We start from the raw sequence: 8,247 nt of genomic DNA, 5'->3' as shown, positions 1-8,247 counted from the left end.
ATTTGAAAATGCCTGTACTAAGTCAGGAATATGACAGTTGTTGTCCATTCGTTTGATGAGTTTTATCATTTGAATTTGCCATTTGATTGGGAACTTTCCGTTTGAATTTTACTCGGAGTTCAGTATTTTTGTGATTTTACTTTTTATGTTATTGAAATAAACTTGTTATATGCCATTTATTTTAATGTCCATTTTATTTTACTGTAGAACACAATGAAACACCAACTTATCGCTATAGTAGTATTGGTGGTCCTTGTTGACTTAATAATTTGTCAAGGAGGCGGCGGCGGTGGAGGAGGAGGTGGCGGGGGAGGCGGAGGAGGAGGGGGTGGTGGTGGTGGTGGCGGAGGAGGAGGAGGAGGCGGTGGTGGTGGCGGTGGCGGAGGAGGAGGTCGAAAAGACATTATTGTTGATAACAGCCGAGGAGGCGGACGACAATGGGGTGGTAGACAACAGTTCGGAGGCGGCCGACGACAGTTTGGAGGCGGCCGACGACAGTTCGGAGGCGGCCGACGACAATTCGGAGGCGGTCGACGACAATTCGGAGGCGGTCGACGAAATAGATGGTAGACAAACGTTTTGATCATACCGTCCTTGTTGTTTATGGTATGTTGTTGATTAAATTAGTCTTCTGAACAGTCTTTTAATGTATGTATTAGGGAGCGTTATGCTAAAGGATGTTTGCTCTTCATGTTTTGGAATTTTTGTCAGATTTTCGAATTTGAATGCCTTAAAAAATTTGCCCATGGACCACCATTTTTCTTTTTATAAATCTTTTACATGTATAATTATAAGCTATTTGTAAAAGTCTTCTAAAATCTTATTTTTTTAATAGGTTTTGAGATCTTTTTTGATAAAAGCTATGAAAAATCAAGAGGGAACATTTTCCCGCCAAAGTTCCAATAGCTAATATCTCAGAAAAAAGCACATTGACCCCGATATCCCCTATCATTATATACTATGGAAACCTATTTATTTTGAAGCTGAGCAGCAAACATCCTTAAAATACTTTTGTTTATTTATCATGAGGTGATCATTAAGTTTTCTTCACAACAGACAGAAACTGACACTTTTAAAGTTATTGCTTGTATTTTATCTATTTAAGTCTCCTGTATCTTTATAAATGAAACCATGTAGAAAAAAAACCAATAATATGAAAAATACTGTCGAAATTTTGCACATGAAAACAACAATTATAAAGTTTATAAAGTTGATAACTTCGTTTAAGATGAAAACAGGACTATGCGGTAGGGGGTTTGCTCATTGTTGAAGGCCGTACGGTGACCTATAGTTGTTGATGTCGGTGTCATTTTGGTCTCTTGTGGACTGTTTTCTCATTGACAATCATACCACATCTTCTTTTTTTTATATTGTGGTATAGTTTCAGTATGATATTTTATCTGTTTCAGTTCTTTATCTTATTATACATAAAGTCAGATGACCAAATAATAATCTGAAAATACTGTCGAAATTTTGCTCTTGAAAACAATAATAAAGTTAACATTAATATCTTCCTTTTAGATTAAAACAGTCCTGGTGATACAACTGAAAACCATCTACAAATGTTTATATAGACCATATTGGTGATAGCGACAACAGAAGAACGTTTTTAAATTGTATATGTTGATATATTTTTATTTTGTTACTATGTATTTTTCTATTAAAGACTTTGAAAGAAATTGATATGCTCTTATTTGCCTTTAAAGAATGTTTCAGTGATTTAGTAAATGACGAAAAAGAAGCAAGATATTTGATTCCGAACTTGATCATGCATTTGAACTTTCAATTCGAGAAACGAAGCATATTCGTATTCATTCAGCTCAAACATCTTTTGAACCTAACTTCTTTAAATTAGTTGTAGAGGTTACTAAGGTGTTATCAGTGTGCCGTTGTTTTCAAATATTCTTTAAAAATTTAAGCAAAGGACTGCGACTTCTTCTTCTCATCAGAATATCCTCAATTTTGATGTTTGTAATTGAATGTGATAAAAAAAAACAGATAAGAAAAATTTCCGTTGAATAAGGGCTACGAAAACCAGATTAAAATTGCTGCACTCAATTATGATGGGCCGGCTGTGTGGAATGTATAAATTCGTAGACAAATCCGGTCAGAATGGGGATATCAAATTCGGTCAGAATGGGAATATCAAATTCGTTCCTCGTGTAGAGTTAGCAAGTTATTAACCCTTGCAACAACTCTTTGAAGGTTCAGTAGGTGGCCTGTCAATATATGTCCCTATACAATATACCCTAATTTCCAGCAGCATGTCAAGTTTCCCGCCAAATTTCACGGTCGACCACTTATTTCAGATCCTTCTTATTGTAATGTATCATGATATATTTTTCACATTAAATTGCTCTCGTTCAAGACATTCAGGAACTATTTGCCACTGGACGTAAAGTAAAACAAATATCAAACAATTAATAAAAAATATGTCTAACAGTTTGATAGTAATTTACCCTTTGCAAGAATTCCTAATTTTTTAAATCAAATTTTATACTTTCAGTTAAATTGTCATTCAACTTAGATGAGGGTTGAGATCACACCACTTATATGTTTTATAAAATCATAATCAATATATCGATCATGTTTTAAATATTTGGTTGATTGATTCATTGTTGTCAAAAAGGGGGTGGGGGTGAATTAATTAAAAAATAAATAAAAATATAAACACAAGTCCAGTGGAAAATAGTGAATACAAATCCGTGTTAGCTGCAAACCTCGTTATAAATACGAAAAACATATCAGTCCCTGCGTAAATGGAATGTTAGCCCTTTACCTACAATCCGTGTTAGCTGCAAACCTCGTTATAAAAACGAAACAAGATCAGTCCCTGTATGAATGGAATTTGAGTCCCTTTCCCTACAATCCGTGTTAGCTGTAAACCTCGTTATAAAAACGACAAAAACCAGTCTACGTGTGAATGGAATGCATTTTTTAACAGAGACGTTGGTCAAACTGCCGTACTGGATGATAATGTGTCTATCTATATAAATTATGAGAACTTATTGAAAAAGGGCAAAATCATACCCGGAAGTTCTTATATCGTATGGAAAAGTGCATTCTGCAAATTTTTAACTTGAAAATAATTTTGTTCTCCAAAAGGACAGAACCGGGACAAACATTTTTAAATGATTGCTGAAGACTATTCCATATCAAAATCATATATAATGTATAGATATGGAGGCCAATTTTTCACTTTTGTCCAAAATTACAGAACCGGTCATAAACTTTTTTTCCAAATGACTGTTCCATAGTAATTGAAATGTACATGTTAAATAAGTCTTAGGAAAATGGTAAATGAAATGGTACCTTAATTTCTGTGATGAAGTACTTCAGTCAAAATTCCAATAATGCAACTAAGAAGTGCAGATAAAATTAATATTGATTTTTAATGATATTTCATTTTAAAAATAAGAGGATGTGATATGATTGCTTATGAGACTTTGGACCAAAGTCCTAATGACCAGATCATTGATTTTTCTATTTGGAATATAGGAAAGTCAATGCTCTGGTTTCAGAAATCCAAAATGGTTATTCCAAAAATAAAAATCATAAAGCCATAAAATTGTCATGGCATTACAAAATGATTAATTTTCCGAATAAAAGAACCTCAACGTAATCCCAGATTCTTTTCTGAAATTATTGAGAGAAGATACAAGCAGCAACCGGACAGATGTTTGGCTACTTCTCTTAAGCGGTAACGTATAGGCTGACGTCAATGTATGAAAAAGGTTTGGTTTCCGTAAAATGAAATTCATGCGAGTAAAATGATTATTTTTTAATTTCAGATTCATCTTGAGTTTAAATAATATTTTACATTTATAAATATTTATAAAATCATACGACAAGATAGGTATTTTAGACATCAATTAGAATCATCAACCATTAGAATATTTTAAAAAGTATTTCTTTTTTAAATATTTCATTACATTAATTAAAACATTTTAAGAGTATCAAAAGAAAATTTAATAGGCCATAAAATATAAATTAATGTCATAAAGGTATTTGAATAATGATGGATCATAAACCTGATTCACCATTGATGATAATTACTTTTTTTGTACATTCAAATACTTCTCTGAAAATTTTTAATGTATTACTGAAGCAAATTACATTGTATATTTTCATCTTTTCTATTAAAAAAACACTCAAACGCCTATCAGAACAGGGAAGTAAAGCCCTTGCCAAACTGCTAAACATGTGTATCTACTTATATCTCACCAGAACAACAACGTACTATACATTACAGTCTAGTTATATGTGTTTTAAAGACGACTCAGAATGGAATGTTACATGTATCAAGCAAAAGATTTTTTTTAAGTTGGTTTTGAAAGTACAAAAAAAATACGCCTGTCTGTTGTATTCTTGGCGATCTTGGTCACTTATCTATCTTATAAATTGGAAACAAAAGTAGTTATAATTCTGTGTTAATATTATAGCTAAGAAACACCATATTGTAAATGAAATATATCAAATTCTAGTTGCTGACAAAAACGTATATACACTTTTGGTATTTAGCTGAATTTTGTCTCAGAATGACCTTATATCTGCTCCGAATAACCTTCTGACGTCAAGCAACAAACTCTTTTTAATTATTACGTCAATTTTTTAAAATTTGATGTAAAATTTTACGAGTACTTGTGTGATTTTACGTAATTACGGCCAAATATTTGTAAACAAGTGTAAATACGTCTATAATTTTACAGAAAATTGGGCCACACGTATTCTTTATTGACCTTTCAACTGGGATTTAACTATTTGTCGCATCTCGAGTGAAAAGTGACGTTGTGATTGTGTAACGTGTCACGTTGTGATTGTGTAACGTGTCACGTTGTGACCCTATGAATCCTTAGGGGGTCAGTAAATTTTATATGGAATTCATGACGTCACGTCAACCATAAATGGTGATGCCATCTATTAATGTTATTGTTTTTCATTATTTATTTTTATATAAAACAGGAAAAATCCCGTGTGCGACAAATTCGTTATATAAGGTTCACTAATGACCCCCTAAGAGTCCAATACAATCGATTATGAATTCGGCCCTCAGCGTCATCAACTATGACTTTACTAACCCTATATGGATCTGTAGGGGTCAGTAGCAAACCAAAAAACTTATAATATGGAATGAACAAGAGAGTGTTAAAATAAGTTTTGATATATTGATAGAACGTCTCTTTGGTCAATATTACCAGAGCTGGCGTGCATCTCTATAGATCGTTTAAAAAATGTGGGTTTGATGATAAAAGCACCTACGCTTTTTCCATAACGGCCGCCACAAGATATCAAAATCGACAAAATTCCCTTATAAAAGGTTACGCGTTGTTTTGTTTTGACGTACCTTGGGTAAAGCTAAGTGCTTTATAAGGTCAAGTGTATGCCACATTTATTTACAAAAGCCAAACACAACTAAAATGTATACTTCTCCAGTCGAACAGTTTTTTTTCTGTTATCAAATGGCAGAGAACATAGTAATTATTGACTGATCTAAAGACCATGCAGTTACGTAGAAAGTAAAATCACAAAAATACTGAACTGAGAGGAAAAGTCCATAATCACATGGCAAAATCAAATAACAAAACACATAAAAAACGAATGGACAAGAACTGTCATATTCCTGACTAGTAGTAGCAGGCTTGCCAGGCAATTTACAAGGCAGATACTTGCTTCTTCTGTGTAGTGATTATTTCGGTTTTCATTTAAACAAGCAACCACAACAATTTGTTTGTATGACAACCTTATTGAAAACTCTGCACATGCATGAAGTTCAAGAAGACATATTGTAGACAAAAGTCATTTCAACAGTCAACATTTCAAAATTATCAATCAATAGTTTAGCATTTTGTAAAATATCAAATCAATTTGACAATTTCACACCAAGGATGAACGGAACCATCCATGCAATCATCTAAAAAATTTAGAATTTGGGCATGGACCCTATTTTTTCTGTTCCTTTGTTGTTTTTTTTTAAATGCATTTAAAATTGTTATTTTTAAGTAAATATGCTTCAATGTCCATAAATAACGCTCATTTATTTAATGTGTTTCTAATTAAACTAAAAACAGGCGGAAGATACCAAGGGCGCATTTAAAATTCGAAGAAAATATCGACATCGCCACTGCAAAACCGAAACCAAAAACGACGAAAATACGAACATGGTTGTACACAAACCACTTTATAGAAAACTAAAGACTAAAGAACAGGTGACATTTTGAGACAAATTCATATCATACCAAATTTACTTCTCTTATCTTGTTGAAAGACAAACTATACTACTCAAATAAAATGTTGAGTATATTCACTTGAACTTATGGCACATAGAAATGATAGATCAAAGATTTCTACTAATAAATGAAGATATAAATGTAACTCTTATTTGAAATTGACCAACACATTATTGGTTTCTTGTAATCAAGAACTAAATGTTAATGCAGACGATATAAAGAAATTCTTCAAATGTTCTCATGAATATACAATAATAGGTGCAGATATTGAAGCATGTAGTAGAACTCCTGATTAATTCCGAATAAAAGTCTTTTGTTAACAATGTAACATATTTGGCAAGTATTCTTAGAAATATAGTTCCAAAGAAATACTGTTCCAATAAATAACCGTTAATTAAGTATTTAAATGTTTACTTAATTATATGTACTTAGAGGACGTTTAAAATAAAATGACCCCGACAATATAATGCAGAGGGCATCCATTAATACAAATTTGGTCTGAAATACTACATATACATAAACAAATTTGACATGCAATATACTAAAAATGTCTAAGAAAATATCATCAAAAGGTACGAAACATTCTGAAGTCTTTACCGGACCTTTTACATGAAGACTGCATTTTTTATAGATTATTCTTGGTTTTGAAAACCAAACTTGAAAAGGGTCTAGAATCATAGGGAAATGCATAGTCGTGATATAAGATATAGCCAATATCATTCATCCAGTTTATAAGACAATAATAATTTATTTATTACTAATTTCCTGGGATAAACGGACACTGTATATTTAAGTACAAAGGAAATATTAAAAGAAAAGCAATAAAATCAACTGAACAAAACAATCTAGCTGGTCTTAACAAACATATATCACTTATAGATGTTACTGAGCATGACATCATTTTAAATAACTTCACATAACACTTAAAAGATCAGTTGTACAGCGTTTGCTGTGTCGTAAACTCTTATATCTCATCTTAAACCGTCAATGTATTTTTATGCTCCATTTATGATCATTATGTGTTCTGGTCTATACATCCGTTCGTTCGTCCATCCGTTCGTTAGTCCGTCCGTCCGGTCGTCCTGCTTCTGGTTAAAGTTTTTGCTCGAGGACGTTTATGATGAAGTTGAAGTTCGATCAACTTGAAACTTAGTACACATATGATATGATCTTTCTAATTTTAATGCCAAATTAGAGTTTTGACCCAATTTTCACGGTCCACTGATCATAGAAAATAATAGTGCCGAGGGCAACGGTGTACTATGGACACATTCGTGTTATTCTTGTTATGTTGTAGTCCAATACTAATCATTTAAAAAAAAAAACGTTTAATAAAATTCTCCTTCGGCTTATTGTGGAAATATATTATTGAAAATAAAGTCGTCATATTTTTAGCATCTTTCATCACTCTCCTTAAAATGATTTCTTTTTATATAATTCGAACTGGCATTTTGCACCTGCTAAATGGTTTTAGCAAGGATTCCCATTTGCGATCTATGCATCTAGAAGATAGACATTTCTGTTTTAAAAAGGGATTATCGAAAACTTCCATACAGTCGACATAACCTAAATTGGTCTCCTTTTGATTGATACTTTAAGGATTTGTAATTAAAGTTATACAAAATAAGAATGTCATATAAACAAATGAAATAAGCACTTCCCGTGAACAACCCTACCGGAATAAGTATTCAAACGGTTACAGTATACCTTGTATTAATTTATCTCATACATCCAATTATATGTAATATATATGAAGTTTAATTACACAATTTGGAGTTCATGCTTCACTACGAGAATGTTGTTTTGACATTGTAAACGGATTATGATTTAAAATCTGAAAGTTTTAAAGCAAATATGTTTTTTTTCAAATCTGGCGGGGGATTTTTTGTTCTTTTGATAATGATATGTAGACAAGAGATGTGATAATCAAAGTAGACTTTGTCTATATTTAAACTAAGATACATATCATGCATATACTAAATGGTTTATCCCTTTAGTTTTTTGTTAAAGGTATTTAAAA

At 32.1% G+C, this 8,247-nt stretch overlaps 1 long non-coding RNA gene across 1 annotated transcript; it reads left to right on the top strand.

Annotated features, from left to right (window-relative positions):
* The first annotated feature begins 360 nt into the window (after positions 1–360).
* Positions 361–1,679, top strand: LOC139494971 (uncharacterized). Its single transcript, XR_011657225.1, has 2 exons — positions 361–606; positions 1,522–1,679. It is a non-coding gene; the product is annotated as an uncharacterized lncRNA (long non-coding RNA).
* The last annotated feature ends 6,568 nt before the right edge of the window (positions 1,680–8,247 follow it).

This window comes from Mytilus edulis, chromosome 11 (genome assembly GCF_963676685.1).
Source record: "Mytilus edulis chromosome 11, xbMytEdul2.2, whole genome shotgun sequence".
NCBI lineage: Eukaryota > Metazoa > Mollusca > Bivalvia > Mytilida > Mytilidae > Mytilus > Mytilus edulis.
This window is presented reverse-complemented; position numbering and strand designations above follow the sequence as displayed.